We start from the raw sequence: 20,007 nt of genomic DNA, 5'->3' as shown, positions 1-20,007 counted from the left end.
AAATTTTTGGTTGCCTTGAAGCTTATGAAATGGGATTCTATTTATATAGCTGCCTCAATTACTCATTTCTGCACAACAAATTACCCCCAAATTTAGAGGCTTAAAATGCTTGATTTGCTCACTAGCCTGTGATCTGGCAGTCTTCCCCAGTGGTCTGTGGTAAAAAATTTGCCTCCAGTGCAGGAGACACAGAAGTTGAGGGTTAGATCCCTGGGTTGTGAAGATCCCTGGGAGGAGGACATGGCAACCCACTCCAGTATTCTTGCCTGAAGAATCCCATGGACAGAGGAGCCTGGTGGGCTACAGTTCGTGGGACCGCAAAGAGTTGGACACAAACGAGCATGCACGCATTGTGATCTAGGCTTGGTCTGGGTTGGGTTTATCTGGGTGGAGTGTTAGCAGGGTTTATGTCTGTGGTTGGGTTTATTCATTTGTCTGGTGGTGGTTGGCTGACTGTCAGCTGGGGTGGTGGAAGAATCTAGGCCAAGTGTCACTCACACTCCAGCAGGCTACCCTGAACTTCTTCATATGGTTGATGGGTTCTACCAGTAGCAAGGGAGAGCAGGCTCCAATGCGTACGTGCTTTGCAAGCCTCTGCTGGTGACTGCTTGCTTATGTCCCACTAGCCAAAGCAAGTCACAGAGACAATGTGAGAGGCCAAGCTCAGGGTTACTGTGTTAAAGGACTACAGGAAGACCATGTGTCCAGGGAGGTGTGATTCAATGGGGGACATTACTATAACAGTAATTGCTACCATTTCTAAAAAATTTCCATTATTTTATCAAAGCATTGGTATTAAACAAACTCAACTCATGGTCTAGCAATTCTGTATACAACTGAGAACTAATGATAAGTTATAACTGTTGTACTCTGATTTGGGCTTCCCTAGTAGCTCAGATGGTAAAGCATCTATCTGCAATGCAAGAGACCCAGGTTCAGTTTCTGGGTCAGGAATATCCCCTGCAGAAGGAAATGGCAACATACTCCAGTATTCTTGCCTGGAGAATTCCATGGACAGAGGAGCCTGGTGGGCTATAGTCCATGGGGTCACCAAAGAGTCAGACATGACTGATCGGCTAACACACACACATTGTACTCTGATTTAAGGCTTTAACACCACTTAATATTATTATGTAAAAAACTAAGACATCTTATTACCGCTTCTTATTACAGTTAGAATAATATTAAAATTCCTTGACACAGACCACATGCTGTTAGCAGTTTTGTTTTTATCCTCGTTTTCACAGTATCATGCTCTATAACCACTCAGCCCTTAACTTACCATTCTTCAGCTATCATGGCTATTCTTCTATTACTTTAATCCATCCAATTCATCCCCACCTCAGGGCTTTTCACTTGCCATTTCCTCCCTGGAATGGCTTTCTCTCAGATCTTTGCTTGGGTGGCTTCTTCTCTTCATTCAGAGCTCAGTGCAAATTTTGCTTCTTAAGAGCATTATTTCCTGACCATTTCTTTAGAAATAGCTCCTCCCATCTCAAATCACTCACTGTCGCATTTCTCTTGTTTTCAGGTTTTTTGTTTTGTTTTTAAAGAATTTTTAAAATTTCATTTATTTATTTATTTTTGGCTGCCCTGGCTTTTCATTGCTTTGCTCAGGCTTTCTCTAGCTGCAGTGAGTGGGGGCTACTCTTCGTTGTGGAGCACAAGCTCTAGGCACACGGGCTTCAGTAGTTGCAGCACAGTAGGCTCTGCTATTGTGGCTCATGGACTTAGTTGCTCTGTGGCAGGTGGAATCTTCCAAGGATCAAACTCGTGTCCCCTGCATTGGCAAGCAGATTCTTATCCAATGCGCCACCAGGGAAGTCCTCATTTCTTCATTTTTTCTTCATGACACTTCTTATTGCCCGAAATTATCTTGCTTATTCAATTGTATTTGTTGTTGTTGTTTAGTTGCTAAGTCGTGAGCGACTCTCGCGACCCCATGGATTATATCCCGCCCAGCTCCTCTGTCCATGAGATTTCTCAGGCAAGAATGCTAGAGTGCGTTGCCATGCCCTCCTTCAGGGGGTCTTCCCGACCCAGGGATCAAACTCGTGCCTCCTGTGTCTTCTGCATTGGCAGGCGGTTCTTTAACACTAGCGCCACCTGGGAAGCTGGTAGAACACAGCAGATGCTCAATACTCAATAAATGTTTGCAGAATTAATGAATAAATGAACTAAAGGCTTAACATATTCAGTCTTGACCCAGGAATCCTTGCCTTTAAGATGAGGAGGTTGGGTCTTCTTTAAGATCCTTTCCAACTCAGAAATTTTAACTTCCCATTCATATAACTCAAGTTTTAGATGAATTTTGAGCAGAGGGGGAAAAGCTGTCTATAACAAGGATCATGGTAATAAATATGTATTTATTAAATATATATACTATTTATTAACTGTTTCCTGTTGGAAAAAAATCTGTTGTAGTGATTTTCAAATATATAAAAAAGGTAGGTAGAATTTAGGAAGAGGAATGACAGTGTAACTTAAGTTGAAAAAAACTAATAGACATTCTTTTTACTATATCATTACCAAAAGTATCTTAAAATATTTTTTTAGTTTTATTGAGATTTAATTGACATATAACATTATGTAAGTTTAAGGTGTATAAATGTGATGATCTGATATATACTCAAGTATCTTGAGTAAAAATTATATATAATAGCCTTTTCATTTTCCACTGAGAAGGCCAGAGCAAGGCAGAGGCACTAGAATACAAACATTTTCATCAAAATGATGTAGCCTAAATTCTGGAGCTGCTCTGCTCAGGATCAGTGTTCAGCTCTGCCTCTTAATACCTGTGAATCCTTATGGAAGTTATTTAACCTTCGGTGCTTCACATTGCACCTCTGTGAAATGAGGACACTCATGACACCTACCTCATAGGATTGCTGTGAGGATTAAATGAAATAATGTTTCTAAAGGGCTTAGCACAGTACCTGGTCCACCATAGCACTCAACAAATATTAACTCTAGTCTTTGAGAGTAATAAGGGAAACAGTAGTGAGTGTCATATTGAAGAATGACAAGCAAAAATGTCCTAGAGTGAGATGGGAAACTTAGAAGAGTTGAGAACCTTTGTAACATTCCTGAGGCTGCACTGCTAATTCCTAGCAAAGTGTTAGAGTTGGGTAAGATGGGTGTGGCTATTTAATGTGGTAGCTCCTCGCTGTACATATTTCATGCTGTGGGGAAATAGTTGTTAAAAAATTAGTTTTTCCAAGAATGTCAGGAAAGTTAAAATTCAGGTGAAATACAGTTTCCCGTATCATGAATGTTATACATGGAGTTTGGATATAAACCCCACATATATATGTGGAGTTTGGATATAAACCCTATATATATATGGATATAATGTGGGGTTTATATCCAAACTCTGTACTAGGTTGCAGAAGGAAAAGGCTACCCACTCCAGTATTCTGGCCTAGAGAATTCCATGGACTGTATAGTCCATGGGGTCGCAAAGAGTCGGACACGACTAAGCGAGTTTCACTCACTTTGACCTGGCTTGAATTAAAAAGAGAGACAACCTTAAAATCATTTATGTCAGGTAGATAAATCACATTCTAAAACTTTAATCCCTGAGTTGAAGTGGCTGGTGTGAAGTTCCAAGGATCATTTAATCATAATACAGGATAGCTTCATTAATATGCACTTCACTGATTGAGAATATGCAGACCAAAACTGAGATTTTGCCCTCTTCATGGCAATGCAGGAGACCCCAGTTTGATCCCTGGGTTGGGAAGATCCCCTGGAGAAGGCAATGACTACCCACTCCAATATTCTTACCAGGAGAATTCCATGGACAGAGGAGCCTGGCAAGCTACAGTCCATGGAGTCGCAGAGAGTCAGACATGACTGAGCGACTTTCACTTTTCATGGAAAAATAAAAACATTGCCAAGAACATCAGTATTATAAATATGACTATTAGAAGAGTATAAAGTACTTAAAGGAATAAACACTGTTGATGCCTTCTTCTACGTGCAATTGGTATGCTAATACATTGGGCTGTCCAAAAAGTTGTCCAGGAAAACCCCGAATGAACTTTTTTGCCAACCCAACAGTTGTCCATAACAAAACATAATTATTAGTGGCTTGAGTTAATGACTTAACAATATTTGTGTGCTCCCAATGTGCCAGGCTTCATTTGAGACACTGGGGTTCACCAACAAACAAGACACACCTAGTTCATTCCTCCATGAGGCTTACATTCTAGCATGAAGGCAAATAATGGTTTACATTAATGGGGTGATACTATTTGAGTACAGGGTGCTTTGGGAATATTACAGAACTATCCATTCTAGTCTAAGATATGAGAAAAGGTCATCTGGAGAAAAACATTAATCTGAGATCTGGAGATTAGCAGACATTGCTTGGGAGAAAAGGACTTGGGGCATGGCGTTCTTAGACAGAGGAAATAGCACATGGGAAGTATTAGATGCCCTTAGTTGGCTGACTTTCTTCCTGATTAATAGAGCGGGTCTATCTATCAAGGGTTTCTACCAACTCTTTGCCAGTCTAATTTGCACTTCTCTATATACTTGAAAGTAATACAATTGTTTTTCTTATAAATATTCATGCGATTCCAAATCCTCAAAAATTCAGACAAAGCATTGCTTTTATTTTTTTAATGTCTTCTGTTCTAAACTTGATACACTCAGTGGGTAATTCCTGCTCCCTATTTCTCTTCTGACTGGTCAGAAATGTAACAGTTGGTCTTCCATATGCAATTAATCCTTTAGAATTTTCATATTTTTCTGTACTATCATGTTTGCCATTCTATCATATTACTACATAATGCCTTTGTAGTTTATTAGTAGTACTTAGGAAAACCTTTAATGTGTAGATAATAAAAATTACAGCTTCTATGTCATTTCTTACACTCATAGGGTATTGTGCAAGGGGAGTGCTGCTGGAGACAATTCTCTGGTATATATAAGTATATAATTTTAGGTTATTTCAGGTCAGTAAACCAGATCTCTAAACTTACCATGTCCAATATGGTAGCCACTAGCCACATGTGACTATTGAGTAGTTAGAATATAGCCAGTCCAAGTTAAGATGTGTTGTAAGTATAAAGTACACACTGGATTTCAAAGGCTTAGGAGAAAAAAAAGAGTAATATAAAACATCTCATTAATTCTTTTTTGTAATGATCACTTGTTGAAAATATTTTGGTTTCATTGACTTAGATAAAATATTATTAAATTAATTTCACCTGTTTCCTTTTACTTATTAAAATGTAGCTATTTGAAAATTTAAAATTGCATGTGTGGCTAATGTTTTTGGCTCACATTATATTTCTGTTGGTTGGTGCTACTTTAGACTTTTTTATTTTGTGGGTGTTAGCGGAGGCTGAGGCTAGTCTGAAGTTGTTCTGTGGCTATTAGTAGGCATGAGGCGTCATGACTGCTGGTTAGGGAAGGTTTGACTTTTGCATAGAATCAGTTACCGAAACTGATCAACAACTGCGGATGCAATGGAGACTTCATTGGGCTGAAAGACTGGAGAAAGAAACTTGATCAGATGCTGTGCAGGTCTCACCTAATGATAAGAGGCAGAGACCCCCAACAATAGCATGTTTATGAAACTGGGACCATTGTTCCCAAGAAGCTCCTGCTACTTTGCTGTTGAAATTTTCTAATGTAATGTTACATTAGAAGAAAGCTAGGTGATGGACAGGGAGGCCTGGCGTGCTGTGATTCATGGGGTCACAAAGAGTTGGACATGACTGAGCGACTGAACTGAACTGAGCTGAACCTGAAAAAACTTGTTTATAGGCTATAAACAAGTTCCTATAGTCACATTTACTATCTTCAAGAATGAAGAAGGCAAACCCTGTTAAAAAATACTGTGCAGTTCTGTAGTGCTTTTCATTTTGAAGTACCTTGCTGCTGCTGCTGCTGCTGCTAAGTCGCTTCAGTCGTGTCCGACTCTGTGCGACCCCATAGACGGCAGCCCAGCCCACCAGGCTCCCCCGTCCCTGGGATTCTCCAGGCAAGAACACTGGAGTGGGTTGCCATTTCCTTCTCCAGTGCATAAAAGTGAAAAGTGAAAGTGAAGCCACTCAGTCGTGTCCGACTCCTAGCGACCCCATGGACTGCAGCCTACCAGGCTCCTCCATCCATGGGATTTTCCAGGTAAGAGTACTGGAGTGGGGTGCCATTGCTATTCATAACAGTTTGTGAAATGTTGAATAGTGTGTTACTATCCCATTTACATGCTGGAGAAGAGTCAGAGAATGTAGAAGACTTGCCCAAATGACATATTATTTAAGGGAGCTCATTTGCTCACATGGAAGAAGTGATATGGAAGTCTTTTCAAAAGTAGTTTTGACATCATATTTCACAGCTAATTATTTTGTGTACCCCTTAACTGCTTATGGCTGTGCTTGCGTGCTAAGTAACTGCTTATAGTCTAGTAGGGGGAGGCAGGTATCTATAGAATACCAGAGAGTATTTCAGGTGCTCTGGTGAGAGGAGTGGGTTTGAGATAATGACAGTATTTAAGACTTCTTTTATATTTTTTTTTAAAGATTTTTTCCTGTGGACCATTTTTAAAAAGTCTTTATTGAGTATAATATTGTTTCTGTCTTATGTTTTATTTTTTTGGCCATGAGGCATGTGGGATCCTAGCTCCTCAACCACAGATCGAACCTGCACTCCCCATGTTGGAAGGTGAAGTCTTAACCGCTGGACCACCAGGGAGGTCCCTATAGTTTCTAGGAATTCTGTAGCGCTTCCTGTGTACCAGGTATAGTTCTAAGTGCTTTCATGTATAGTAACTATTTAACCTTCAGGAGAATCCAATAGATAAGGAATTCTTAGGATCCCCGTGTTACAAAATACAGGTGGGCAAAAAGAGATTCAGTCATTTGCCCAAGGTCACAGTGAGTGGCAGAACTTGGATTCAAACCCAGACAAACTTAGCTCTTCACCACTGCACCGAGGTGTGTGCATTGTCCCCTGGGTGGACAGAAAATATTTCCTAGGGAAAGTGACATTAGCTCTGAGTCTGATAAAAGGAGAAACTGTTTGCTAGGATGTAGAGGAGGGGGCATTCTTATGATGATGATCGTAGGAGCAGAGTCCTGGCAAAATGAAGCAGTCCCCACAAAAGAGACAGGTTTAGGGAAAAGGAGAGGGGAAGGTGGAAAGAAGGGGCATAGATTAGGCCCAAGCCAAATTACAGGAAAAGGAAGATTGTGAAAGGAGGAACCTTAAAACTGTTGACAAAGTGAGATTAGTGCAATATCTAAGGATTCATTTACCAAGGCTCCTGCATTCCCCTTTAGCACAGACTGCTGAAAAATTGTAACTATATTTAAGTCACTGGTTGTATAACCCTGGGCAAATCAGTTTAATTCTCTGGGCCTCAATTTTCTCATCTGTGAAATCAAGGGCCAAGATGAAATGGTCTTTGCATTCCTTTCTAGCTCCGGTCTCCTGATTTCTATGAGTTCTAATGTGCAAAGAAGAAGCAATTTGACACTAAATGACCTATTTCGATTTGCATTTGAGAAAGATGACACATTTTATACGGTAATATCATGGTACATTTTTTTTAAAAGGCATCTTCAGTTTTAAAATTCTACACTTGCTTTGGACACTTCTACTTAAAGAGTGTCACTGTAAGTCCTACAGGCACTTACTCCTGTAAGAGTAAGTGCCTCTCACTCTTTTATGCTTAGCACACCTACATCTCTGTTCATTCTGATGTTTTCTTGTTTCTCACTTGGAAGTGACCTCTTTTTTCCCCCCATTGTTCTTTTGGTGTCTCCTCTAGGTAACTAAGGGCTTCCCAGGTGGCTCAGTGGGTTAAAAATCTGCTGCAATGCAGGAGATGCAGAGACAGTTCAATCCCTGGGTCAGTAAGATCTTCTGGAGAAGGGAATGGCTACCCATTCCAGTATTCTTGTCTGGAGAATCCCATGGACAGAGGAGCCTGGTGGGCTACAGTCTATGGGGTCGCAAAGAGTCAGACACACCTGAGCACACACCAGTTGTAACTAAGTCTTAAGTGATAACTAAGTCTTTCGTGAGTCTAGGTTCCTCTGAGTTTTCTTAACTGTTTCCATTGTTTTAACTACCATCTCTCAAGAAATATATTCTAATTAACTGCCCTAGTTGTGTATCTCTAGTAGATATAGTCTCATCTATAAATGACATGCCTAGAGGGGTTTAGGGGGGCAAAGAGGGTCAAAAGGTACAAAATTTCAGTTATAAAATAAATAAGTCACAGAGATATAACGTACAGCATGGTGACTATAGTTAATAATACTGTATTGGACATTTGAAAGTTGCTAAGAGAGTAGATCCTAAAGTCTTCATCACAAGAAAAAATTTTTTGTAACTATGTATGGTGATGGATGTTAACTAGATTTATTGTTTTTTTTTTCACAGTGTATGCAAATATCAAATCATTTGTTGCACACTCGAAACTAATGTAATATTATATGTCAAACCTCAGTAAAAAAATTCAAAAATGACTTGGCTAAAACATGACTCTGCATCAAAATTTCTCTAAAGCCTTTCCTATTTATTAGAAAAAAAAGTCCCATTATTTCCTTCTTTTAGTCTCAATATAGAAAAATCAGAAAGTACATAAAAGTAAAATAATATAATAACCCCCAGAAATTCCCTGGCAGTCTAGTGGTTAGCACTCTGGGCTTCCAGTGCTGAGGGCCCAGGTTAGATCCCTGGTGGGGGAACTAAGATTCCCACAAGCTGCATGGTGTGGCCAAAATAAATAAATAAATAAAAGTAAAATAAAATTGAAAAAAAGAATATAACCCACATAATCTCATACCTGAAAGAATAATCACAGTTAGTATCTTATTGTATAGTTTTCTTAACTATTTCTCTGTATGTGTATACGTGTGTGTGTGTGTGTGTGTGTATTTATTGTGGGAGGGGTATCATAGTACCATTTTGTAATCTATCATGAATATCTTTCCATTTCAATAGATAAAATCATGTATTGTTTTTGAAAGAGTGTGGAGTATTCAGTTATATATTCATATAATATATGTAACCAAATATCTGATGTTAGGATTTTATTTCCAATTTACTGATATGACAAAGTGTGATTGTATGAATTTCCATTGCTTGTGTCACACATATGACACATCACACGTGCTTGGTATAGTAGTTACTTGAACTTTTACATATCTCCTCAAAATGATTTTATAAATTTTGAGACCAGATCTTATATTTCTTTGTGTCTCTCATAGAATTTAGCGTTTGCCTTTCATATGGCAAACGTTCAATAAATAGTTATTGAATGAATGGACAAATGAGGTGCACATCCCCAGGCAATCACTTACCTGCTTTCTACCACTCCAGGTTTGTTTTCATTTTCTAGAATTTTATATGAATTGAGTCGTATGGTTTGCGCCCCTTTTTGTGTGGCATCTTTCACTTAGAATAATTATTTTGGGATCCATCCAGGTTGTTATGTATATCATGTTGTAGCACGCTGGGGAGACAGACAACACTTGAGCACCACTTTCTGTAGAAGCATGCCAATGAAGCCTCTCCATCACACAGAATTTATTCTGAGCCTTTGGTGCATACATCCCTGCCTGCTTGATCTCTCCTCTTGAGTATCTCAGTAACAAACGTAACATGTCCCAATGGACCTCCTATGCAATACAGTCCCCTACTCCCCCCCCACCCGCCCCCCTCTAAAATCTGGTTGCTTCAGTCCTTCTCAGCATAGTGAATGACATCATCTTTCATCTAGTTGAATGGGTCTTCCTAGTTGCTGGGTCATCCTCTTAAATATATCTCTGCTCTCTCTGCTTTTTTTTTTTTTTTAGTCTCTTCTGCTACCACCCTATTCTAAGCTGCATCGTCACTTGTCTGCCTACTGCAGCTCTTCCTACCAGTCTCCCTGCATTTGCCTTTGCCCCTGTCTGACTCAGAGAAGTCATGCTGATTCTCAAACAGACATTGCTTCTTATTACTCTCACGCTTCAGAACGCTCAGTGGTATCCTTTGCACTCATCCTATAGTTATATTTTTAGAACCCTTTGATTCCAAAGTGCCCGGGACAGTTTTTATTTCTGACCCTCCCAACTTGAGCTCTTGTAAGAATGAAATGCATAGAAGCTGTGTTGAGAAGTCAGCTCTGAAAAGTTTTGACAGAAGAGGGCAGGGTTAGAGTCTTCCCAGAGTCCTGCATGCAAGATAGAGTTCATGTTGTTTATGGCTAATGTCATCCTTTGATGTTAGAAAATCTGTACAGCTTCTTTAGGTCCTTTCCTGGCTTTAAGCTCCATCTCGATCTCTCCTTGAAGCCCAGTTAAGAGCTCACTCCTCTAAGGGGATGAAACATATTTGTTTCACTTAGAAAGTCCATATTTATTTCTATATTTAAACACACACCCCACCCCACTAGGCTACTTGCCTAGGTTATTTTGTGAGCCACAGGGGATCAGAAACCTTCTTCCTTATTCTGTTTCTTATTTCACTCTTTGGAGTAAGTCAGGGGCTTAAGCAGGCCCCCTGTGGGCTCTCCTTAAATAACAGTTCCATTCAATAATGGACCAGAAGAGTGTTTTAAAGAAACGCAAATTGAGCGGAGAGGCTAAAAAAGGTGTCCTGATACTTTTCAGTTTGTTCTCTAATCAGAGTTAATGCACTCGAAACCCCTTAGTTTCACATCTATTAGGCACACAGCAAGCTGGCAAATGCTTCCTAAGGGACTAGGCCTCAGCCGTGGCTGGGTGCTTTGTGCCGTGTGTGCGCGTGTGTATGTGTGTGTCCATGTCTGCCTGCATGGTCTCTGTCTTGTCGAATTTCTATAAATATATAATTAAATTGATTTTGTCAAACTGCTAGGGGACCTGGTGGCAAAATTCTAAGATAACCTCCAAGATTCTTCCCCCCAGGTTTATACACCCTGTATATTCCCTTCCCTGTATATGAGTGCTTGGTGACCACTCTGATAACTGTTGCTGTTTAGTTGATAAGTTATGTCCAACTCAGTGACCCCATGGATTGTACTCCACCAGCCTCCTCTGTCCACGGGATTCTCCAGGCAAGAATACTGGAGTGGGTTGCTGTGCCCTTCTCCAGGGGATCTTCCCAACCCAGGGATTGAACCCGTGTCTCCTGTGCCTCTACACTGGCAGGGCCACCAGGGAAGTCCCACTGTGATGATTAGGTTACTTTATATGAAAACAGTGAAGAGATTTTGAAGATGTAATTAAAGTCTCTTCTGGAGGACAGAGAAGTTCTCCTGCTGAGCATGATGAAATGAACAGCCCTATTGTAAGCTGACTATGGAGAGGGGCAGTCTCTAGAGCCTGGAGATGCCCAGGGTGTCAGCCCTAACAGCCTGAGGAACTGAATCTAATCACCTGAATGAGCTGTAAAGAAGACTCTGAGCTCCACAAGTTAATGCAGCCTGGCTGACACCTTGATTTCAACTTTGTGAGACTGAGCATCACACCCAGCTCTGCTCTGCTTGGACTTCTGACCCCCAGGAACTGAGATAATACATGTGTGTAGTTTGAGACCAGTACCAGGTTTGTGGCAATTTGTTATGCAGCAATTAACAGTTAACTAATACAGAGGATATCCAGTTGCCATTTCAATTTTTTACTGTTATATTGGGCTTTTTTGTTATAGTAGACACAACAGAGTATCACAGACTGGATGGCTTAAACAGCAATAAGCAGAAATTTATTTTCTCACAGTTCTCATAGAGCCTGTGTGTCTGAGACTGAGGTGTCAACAGGTTTGGTTTCCTCTGAGGCTTCTTTCCTTGCCTTGCAGATGGCTGGCTTCCCACTATGTCCTTACATGGTCAGTGTGTATGCCTGTGTGTGTCCTAATTTCCTCTCATAAGGACAACAGTCATGAGTGATTAGGGCCCACCCTAAAGATCTCATCTTAATTTGATTACCTATTTAAATAGTTTATCTCCAAGTAACATTACATTTTGAGATACTTAAGATTCAACATATGAATTTGGGGGCAGGGGTACAATTCAGTCCATAATGTGTATGTGCGTGCTCTGACTCTTTGCGACCCCAAGGACTGTAGCCTGCCAGTCTCCTCTGTCTAGAGATTCTCCAGGCAAGAATACTGGAGTGGGTTGCCATTTCCTTCTCCAGGGAATATCTTCATTACCCCACTCTAAATTCAGGAAGACACACTCGAGAAATGGTGGTGTTAATGTAACATATCTCATGTCTTCTGACTCCAAGTCATGGTGCTCTGTCCACTAGATTAACTATTCAAAGCATTCTAACCCAAACAACAACTAATTCCTATCAGATAAGCCTATTTGTAATCTATCTTATTCCTATCCGATTGTTCAAATGCAGATTCTATAACTGCTCCCATCCTTGCTATGTATCTGGAGGGTTTTCTCATAGGGTGAACTGGGGAGGCTATGGCCACACGTGATTACCCTATTTTCCCATTATTTCTGTTTGAAAACGTATTGTAAAACTACCCCACTTAAACCTTTTTATGGCTGGTATGAAGCAGTATCTTGGATGTATTTCACTCAGTTGTATTCACTTGTTTATTTTTAACTTAACGTGCCAGATTTTTCATACACACTGAAATCAATTGCTTTAAACACATCTCATCAGTGAGACTGTAAACTCTTGTAACAGGTGCTTTCTACCTAACAGGCATTTTGTGTGTAACATAGGTATACGGTGATAATTATTAAATAAGCATGGTGGAGAAGTCAATGAATGCATGCGTGCCTGTTAACAAAGATGCATTGTGTTGAATCCACTGACAGGCAGGTAAAAGATAATATAAATTCCACGTGCATTTGGAGTTCTCTCTTTCTTTTTACCAGTTTGGTAAAGTCTAACAATGTGGTGATAGCTTCAGTTCTTGCCAGTTTTTGAGTAACTGATTATTTCAAAGTTACTTAAAATGCACTACTAGAATTTCAGTGGAGGGAATTTGAAATACCAAGTCAGCAATGTTGAGCTCTCAGACACCAGAGGAGTTGACTGGTAGGCAAAGAGAAATGTTACAAAACATAAAGAACTACCGTCCCACACCCACCCCATCACTTTCCTTAAAAAACAAACTGAGTGAACTGGTTGCTAACAGCACGCTCCATTATTTTTCTGAGGAGGAGTCTGGAATTATAAGAAAAGGCAAAGGAAGAAGTGTAAGAAGGTGGCTCCAGGCTATAACCGTCAAGAAGGCAAAGAATGAATAGAAGACCTGCAAGGGGGAAAAACAGGCTTGACTGGGGTTTTTGTTGGGGGCTTGGCTGGCAGAACTGGGGGGAGAGAGTCAAGATTGTGACTCAGAATAGCAGTTCCACCAGTCTGGAAACAGCATGGCACAGCGGTTAAGAACTTGGGCGCTGGAATCACGCTGCTTGGGATCCTGGGCCCTGTTCTGCCCCTTACCAATTATGTAACCTTGGGCAAGTAATAATTTGACTTTGACACCTCAGTCTTGGCAGTTGTGAAATGGAGACAACACTACCTGTGGACCTTGTGGAGTAGCTGTACGAGTTCAGTGCGTTCATAATTCAGCGCTGGGTGCTTAGCAGACCCTGGGTAAAGTGTCGTATTTGTTCTTTTTTCTTAATCGTCTGTACCTCCCGCAGTGGGAAAAGATGAAGCGCATCTGAAAAGTGATGAACAGTAGTTGTGTGACATCCCGGGTCAGGCTTCTTTTGAGGTGCGCGCCCCACCGAGGTGAAGCGGCTTGAGGAGACACCTTGCGCCCGGGCCCTCTGCGACCACGAGGGGCCGCGACAAGCGCGGGCAGGAGGCTCGGGGCGGGGGCGCTCCTCCTGGCGGGCGCGCCGTGTCCCCGGATATTTGACAGTTTTCACCTCTTCTGTCTTGGGCACCAGGGTCCGTGTGTGCTCTAAGCCGAGTGTCCGGGTTTCGGAGGCGTGGGGGCCACTGCGCGGCCACCCCGCCTCCCGCCCCTCCTCCCGCCCCTCCTCGCCACGCAGCGGGCGGCCGCGGAGTTGCGCTCGGACCCTACACTAGGTCCTACCCCAGCTCCCCCGCCTCCCGCGCAGGCGCCGCCGGGGCCGCCCCCGCCGCCATGTTTCCCCCGCCCGCGCGCTCCCTCCCCCACCCCTCCTCAACTGGGCTCCCGCCCCCCTTTCCCCCTGCCCCCCGCCCCCCCCCCCCCCCCCCCAGTGAGGTCAGGCGGAGGCTCCGCCGCTGCGGCCGCAGCAGCGCCGCTCCTATTCCGGGGAACCCTGGGACGGAGCTTTTCAAATCAGCGGAGCGGCGTTCGGGGTAGGGTCCGTGCTCTCCGCCTACGGGAGAGCGAGGCGAAGTGACCGGGCGAGCAAGGGGGTGCGGAGGACTGGGGCCGCTGCCTCGCCTTAGGACGGAGCCCCGGTTGCGCGCGACTCGCTCTTCGGCCCTCAGAGCGCAGCAGCAAGCGGACGGGCGGCGGGACGCCGGGACGCTGCAAACAAGGTGAGGCAGGGTCCTGAAGTGGTAGCGGCTCCATCGGCCGCCTTCGCCCCCCGGGGACCCGGCGAGGCCAGGCGGCGCGCCGGTCAGGAGTTGTGACCTGCAGGCGTACAGGGGGTTACCTTCGCTCTTGACACGCCCTCCCTCCGTCCCCACAACCCATTTTCTCTCACTTGCGGGTGTACGCCCTCCTGTCCGCACCTCTCATCTCTCCCTCCCCGACTCGCCGGCTCCGCCCGTCGCCTGGGTTCTTGGAGGACCACTGTGCCTAGTTTTCCTTTTCTTCTTTGTTACCCCTCTAAGATCTTTTCCGGGGCTGTCGCTGCCCTTGACGATCTGGGGTCTCTCTGCCCGCCTCGGGCCCCGCTGTCTCTTGCCTTCTCACAGTTTCTGCTTTGTGCCTCCTAATCCATCCCTCCCTCCGAATCTTCTAACTTGGGAGGCTTCGCTGCTGGCTCCCGAGTCAGGAGCACCTTCCTCTCTTCCTCGAAGCTTTTAACTCTGCTTTGAGTGTCTTCATCTCTAAAAAGTCTAGGCTGCTTTGAATTAATCACAGTTCACTAATGATTTTCTTGGAAGCTTCCAGTCTACTGTACGGTGTACTGAGAGTGATGGGAACGAGCCTTTAGTAAACATCATCTAAAGAACTTCCAAGTTTGTTTTTTTCCTAGTGTTTAGTAACTTAGTCCAAGAACCACAAGCACTGAGAATGGATATATGTATGTTGTTTGTATTTAATCCTAGCACATGGTCCTCCGTCTGATTCTTCCCACGCTGCCAAGCAGGCCGTAGAGAGAGACAGTGGGAGGGACCTTGATGCTTGGCTCCATTTCTCCTGCAAACTGGAGTGTTCAGCGTTTCAGTGTTGTCAGAGGACTAGTAGTTTGGGATAAAGTCACTCAAGTTAGCCTAAGCTGGTTACCAAACCCACTGAATTGGAACTGACAGACTCTGGGGTTTAAAACCGACTCTGTTGGGAGGGTCCCTGCCTTTTTTTTTTTTTTTTTTTAAGAAGCCACAATTTCTTACTGCTGATCACATATTTGTATGTACCCTCAAGAAGCAGAATTTAAAAACCATGTCAAAGGGATGACTTTTCTGTTTGCTGAAGTCAGTTTCACACAGTACCAGCCTACTGCCTTCTCCCCGTGCTCCTATACTGAGGTTCGTTTACTCACTTCCATGCTCTAATTAGCTCGTGAATTAGCTAATTGAATGAAAAAGCTGGATGTGGAGGCAGATACAGTGAAGTAGCATAGGCCGACCTTGGCGGCTATGTTCCTGGAAATGGGCTATATCCAGTGTTGAAGTTTGAAAACTGAGAAAAATGAAATAATCCATTAAGTAGTTATAGTTATGACATCATTTTACATTTAAAAATATTAGCTTCCTTGTCTGCATGTGTTTTTTTTAATTAATCTCCTTACATTTAACAGTGATAGAATTGTTTACTTGGTGTGTGACCAGGTGTTGTCATTGACACAATGTGCACTAATTGGCAATCATCTCAGAAGAAACCAAGTTGTGAATGAAGGTGACAGCTAAATTTCACTGTCCTGGGAGCATTTTTTTTGGCCATGAGACGATGCATGTAGTTTCTGCTGCAACATCAAATGATGTATTTTTAAAACGGATAAATAAGAGCCTCAAATTCCCAATGCTTTTAATCTGCCATTTTTATAAGCTCCTTTTAAGAAAGGGTGGTGTGACAGTATTGGGTTTATGCTGTTGCTCTGAGGAAAGTGGTTTTCACAAGAATATTAAAGAATATTTATATTACAGTTAATATAAATATTAACTGATCATCAGTTTAGTTATATGGCTTTCAGTTGATCTGTAATTTCCCTCATTTATTTGGTAAATTTCTGACTTCTCTTTAGTTCTTTTGAAAAATGGGTGTACTTGGGAAAGGGGATTTATACAAATAGGCCTACCCTTCTATATCTGTAATTTTCTTGGCAACCCTTTCTGGAAAGATATATAAACTTGCCAACTGTTTCAAAGAAAAGAGTTTATGTTGTTATGTCATTTTTTTTCCTTTTGTAATTATTACTGATACTAAGGCTAAGCTAAGATTGCCCTAATATGAACTATTTATGTTTGCCAGAAAAAAAAATAAAGGTGGATATGAGTTTGTCTTAGGCATTTTGCTCTGAATCTTTAGACTCTTACTCAAAATGTGTTTGATAATCCACCTGGTACATCCAGGAGTTATCAAACTGGGTATTTCCGATGTTAGTAAACATGATTGAACATAATTGCACTTTGCTGCTGAATTCTCTTTTTCATTTATTTACATTTTAAATTACTTTTCTTCATGTAATTTGACTTACATTAGTGAAATGAGACTAACCAATTTTTTAATTGTTTGATTTTATTGATGTTTAAGAAACTGCTACAATCTCCTTGAAGTATTTTCTCTTTAATCCATTGGTTGAAACTGGTATATTTTTCTTGCCGTGAACTAGCACAACAACTTGTCAGGTATCCTCAGATCTCAGAAAAAAAATGTAGAAAAAATTTTGAAAAATGAACAACTCTAGAGAAAACATCTCAAAATTAGATGAAAAGATTTTCTCAAGATACTGACATTCATCATTTAATAATTTATCTTACAAAATCTGTTGGGCATCTTCTATTTGCCAGGCCATGTGCTAGCCACAATGGTAAATTATAAGAGGTGTAATCCTTGATCTTCTGGAGTCTCACAGAGGCTATATTCCACCAGAGAATATGGACAGTAGGTAAGGAAACAAATGAAGAAGATCCTTATAGATGGTAGTGAGAACAATGGTGGAAATACTATGAGATGGAGAACTGGAAAGGGCCTTTTTAGCAAGGGTGGTTTGAAAAGGCCTCTCAGCGAAGGTGGCCTTTGAACAGAGATGTGAAAGAAGAGAGATCGCTCTTACCTTGTCAGCTTACCTCATCAAGAGCTGAGAGAAGAGTAAGAGCCAAGACATTGAGACAGAAAAACAAAGTTGAGATATTTGAAGAACAGAAAGCAAGCCAGGATGGATGGAACCTAGTGAGCTTTAAAGGAGTTAGGGAGCCTGGAAGGAGTCAGTAATAGGTAATGCAGGGCCTACAGAGTCTGAGAAATGATTTGATTCTCAAAAATAGTGGGAAACCATTGGAGAGTCTTTGTTACGTACTTTTCTGTGGAAGGTCAATGACTGAAAAAAAAATTAGTGGATGTAAATAAAATTTGTTTTGCAGAGGGTAAGTAGAATATCTAGCTACTCAATTGTTTAAGAGAATGAAAATCTTTGATATGTATAAAATATGTAATTGACTTCTTTCACTCTGCTTAGATAAGGGAGTAAGGGAATGGGAACTCCAAGGTGAATAAGTTACGAAGTAGTTGAGTTTGCACTGTCACATTGTCCACCAGAGCCCTGAGGTAAGTTGTCACCAGCCTCGTTAAAGATCAGATCATCGTTCAACTTAAGAATTTGTTTGGGACTTCCCTGATGATTCAGTGGCTAAGACCCTGTGCTCCCAGTGCTGGAGGCCTGGGTTTGATCTCTGGTTAGGGAACTAGACCCCATATGCTGCAACTAAGACCCAGCATGCGTGTGTGTGTGTGCATGTGTGTGTGCATGCACGTCGCACCCACACTTAGTCATGTCCTACTCGTTGTGACCCCGTGGACTGTAGCCTGCCAGGCTCCTCTGTCCATAGAATTTTCTGGGCAAGGATACTTGAGTGGGTTGCCATTTCCTACTCCAAGGGATCTTCCCAACCCAGGAATTGAACCGTTGCATCTCCTACATTGGCAGGCGGATTCTTTACCACTGTGCCACTTGGGACACAGCCAAATAAAGAAATATAATAAAAAAAGAAATGTAAAAAATTTTTTCTCATGGAAATATACTTTGGAAGGTTGGAAAGTTTATTTGCATGTGAAGAAATAACTTAGGTTTTAGAAATGGCCTTTGGGATTTAAGAGGAGCTTGCCACTTCCCTTTAGCTATTGCCTTCTCCAGTGTTTTCAAATTGCCATACCTTTATTCTTTGAGAGATTAGAGTTTTCTCTATTCCTTGAGGATTAAATGAATTTACACTTGGCATTTATTTTGTTGCCCTGAGCTCTTGCTTGAAAGCAATCCAACTTGGAGGTCTAATTGGCCCCAAATAAGAATGCAGATAGTCATTGACATTCCATAGGAATAAATCTGAATATTGTGAAGCAGAAACCTGCCAAATAACCCTCAGTGACTCCTCCAGGGTCAAATTCCAACCCCTCAACTTAACACTCAAGGATTCGCCATGATAGGACATAGGCCTACTATCCCAATTGTCCTTATTATTCTCTTAACAAGAAATCCTCTGTTGGTTTAAATGGATTTTACCTAGTTTGAAATTTTGTGCTTAGCATTATTCTTGGCATGGAGTAGGTGCACAGTAGCGGCCTTTTGAATGGATGCCATGCCATCATCCATTTCAAAAGCCCTCTCTTTTCCTTTCTGTCCTTGCAAATCCCAATGCTAGTCAAGGAACAGTTCAAATTTTATATCCTATCACCCCTGACCCTGACTTGCTTTCCTCCTCTGGATGTGAACAGCAGTCCTACACACTTACCATCATGCATGTCATAATCATCTTTATTTGTTGCTGGGCTGTTTCCCCACTGGGCTCTGGCTGCATGAAGGCAACCTGCATGAACCTTGTCTGGTTCATGTGTCGTCATCTCCTGAGCACCTGGCATATGGTATATCCTCTATAAATAGTTGTTGAATAAGGAATAAATGCTGCCTTGTGCCATTTTTCCTATTATTGTTTTGGATACTTTAATTGTTTATTACTGTTTAACTTATCACATGTTTGTCTGGTGCCATCAAGCAGTTTCTGAGAGAGGCCATAGAGCATAGTTGTTAAGAGCGCAATTGTGGAACTTGGCTGTCTGGGTTCCAGTGCAGGCTGGGAGTCTTACTTGCTGGGGGATACTGTGTGAGTTAACCTCGCTATACCTAATAGTTTTCATCTGTAAAATAGGAATAAGATAACTTTCTTCTTAGAGTACTTAGAAGGATTAAATGAGTTAGTTACATCTAAAATTTGTTATTTGCAATTTTTAATTAAAAAGGTGTGATGAAAATTTAATTCGGTAAGTTAGGTGCCAAAACTCAGGTGGTGACAAAATTTGACTTAAACTGATGTGAGGGTATTTGATAGCTTTTACTCTATTTAATGTTAATATTTATTTGGTTTTGTTGTAGCACTAGTAATGTGTTTATGGGGCAGTGCCTCAGACCTTGCTGAGGTATTACATAATATATCATATATGCAGGTTGAAGTGAAGTGAAAGTGAAAGTCGCTCAGTTGTGACTGACTCTTTGCGACCCCATGGACTATACAGTCCATGGAATTCTCCAGGCCAGAATACTGGAGTAGGTAGGGTTTTCCTTCTCCAGGGATATGCAGGTTACTGCCTGCCTAAAAGTCTGGACATTTTTGAATCTGGAAACACATCTGGCACCAAGGTTTTCAGATAAGGGATTGTATACCTTACACAAAAGTGCTTAAATTAAGGCTTGCATGAAGTAAGTCATTGCTGTTGGTTGGGATT

General features: G+C 41.8%; 1 protein-coding gene and 1 long non-coding RNA gene across 3 annotated transcripts in view; one reads left to right on the top strand and one right to left on the bottom strand.

Moving 5' to 3' along the window:
• Positions 1 to 1,808: 1,808 nt before the first annotated feature.
• On the bottom strand, positions 1,809 to 16,906 carry LOC129638597 (uncharacterized). The gene is made up of 3 exons (XR_008707926.1): positions 14,637 to 16,906; positions 13,477 to 13,620; positions 1,809 to 2,114 (listed from the first exon to the last, which is right to left on the bottom strand). It is a non-coding gene; the product is annotated as an uncharacterized LOC129638597 (long non-coding RNA).
• Positions 14,165 to 20,007, top strand: part of KLHL13 (kelch like family member 13) — a 199,564-nt gene continuing 193,721 nt past the window's right edge. For both annotated transcript variants that reach the window (XM_055563138.1, XM_055563137.1), the window contains exon 1: positions 14,165 to 14,438. The gene's annotated coding sequence lies outside the window, so the exon portion shown is untranslated. The remainder of the gene's footprint in view (positions 14,439 to 20,007) is intronic.

This window comes from Bubalus kerabau, chromosome X (assembly GCF_029407905.1).
Source record: "Bubalus kerabau isolate K-KA32 ecotype Philippines breed swamp buffalo chromosome X, PCC_UOA_SB_1v2, whole genome shotgun sequence".
NCBI classification, from domain to species: domain Eukaryota; kingdom Metazoa; phylum Chordata; class Mammalia; order Artiodactyla; family Bovidae; genus Bubalus; species Bubalus kerabau.
This window is presented reverse-complemented; position numbering and strand designations above follow the sequence as displayed.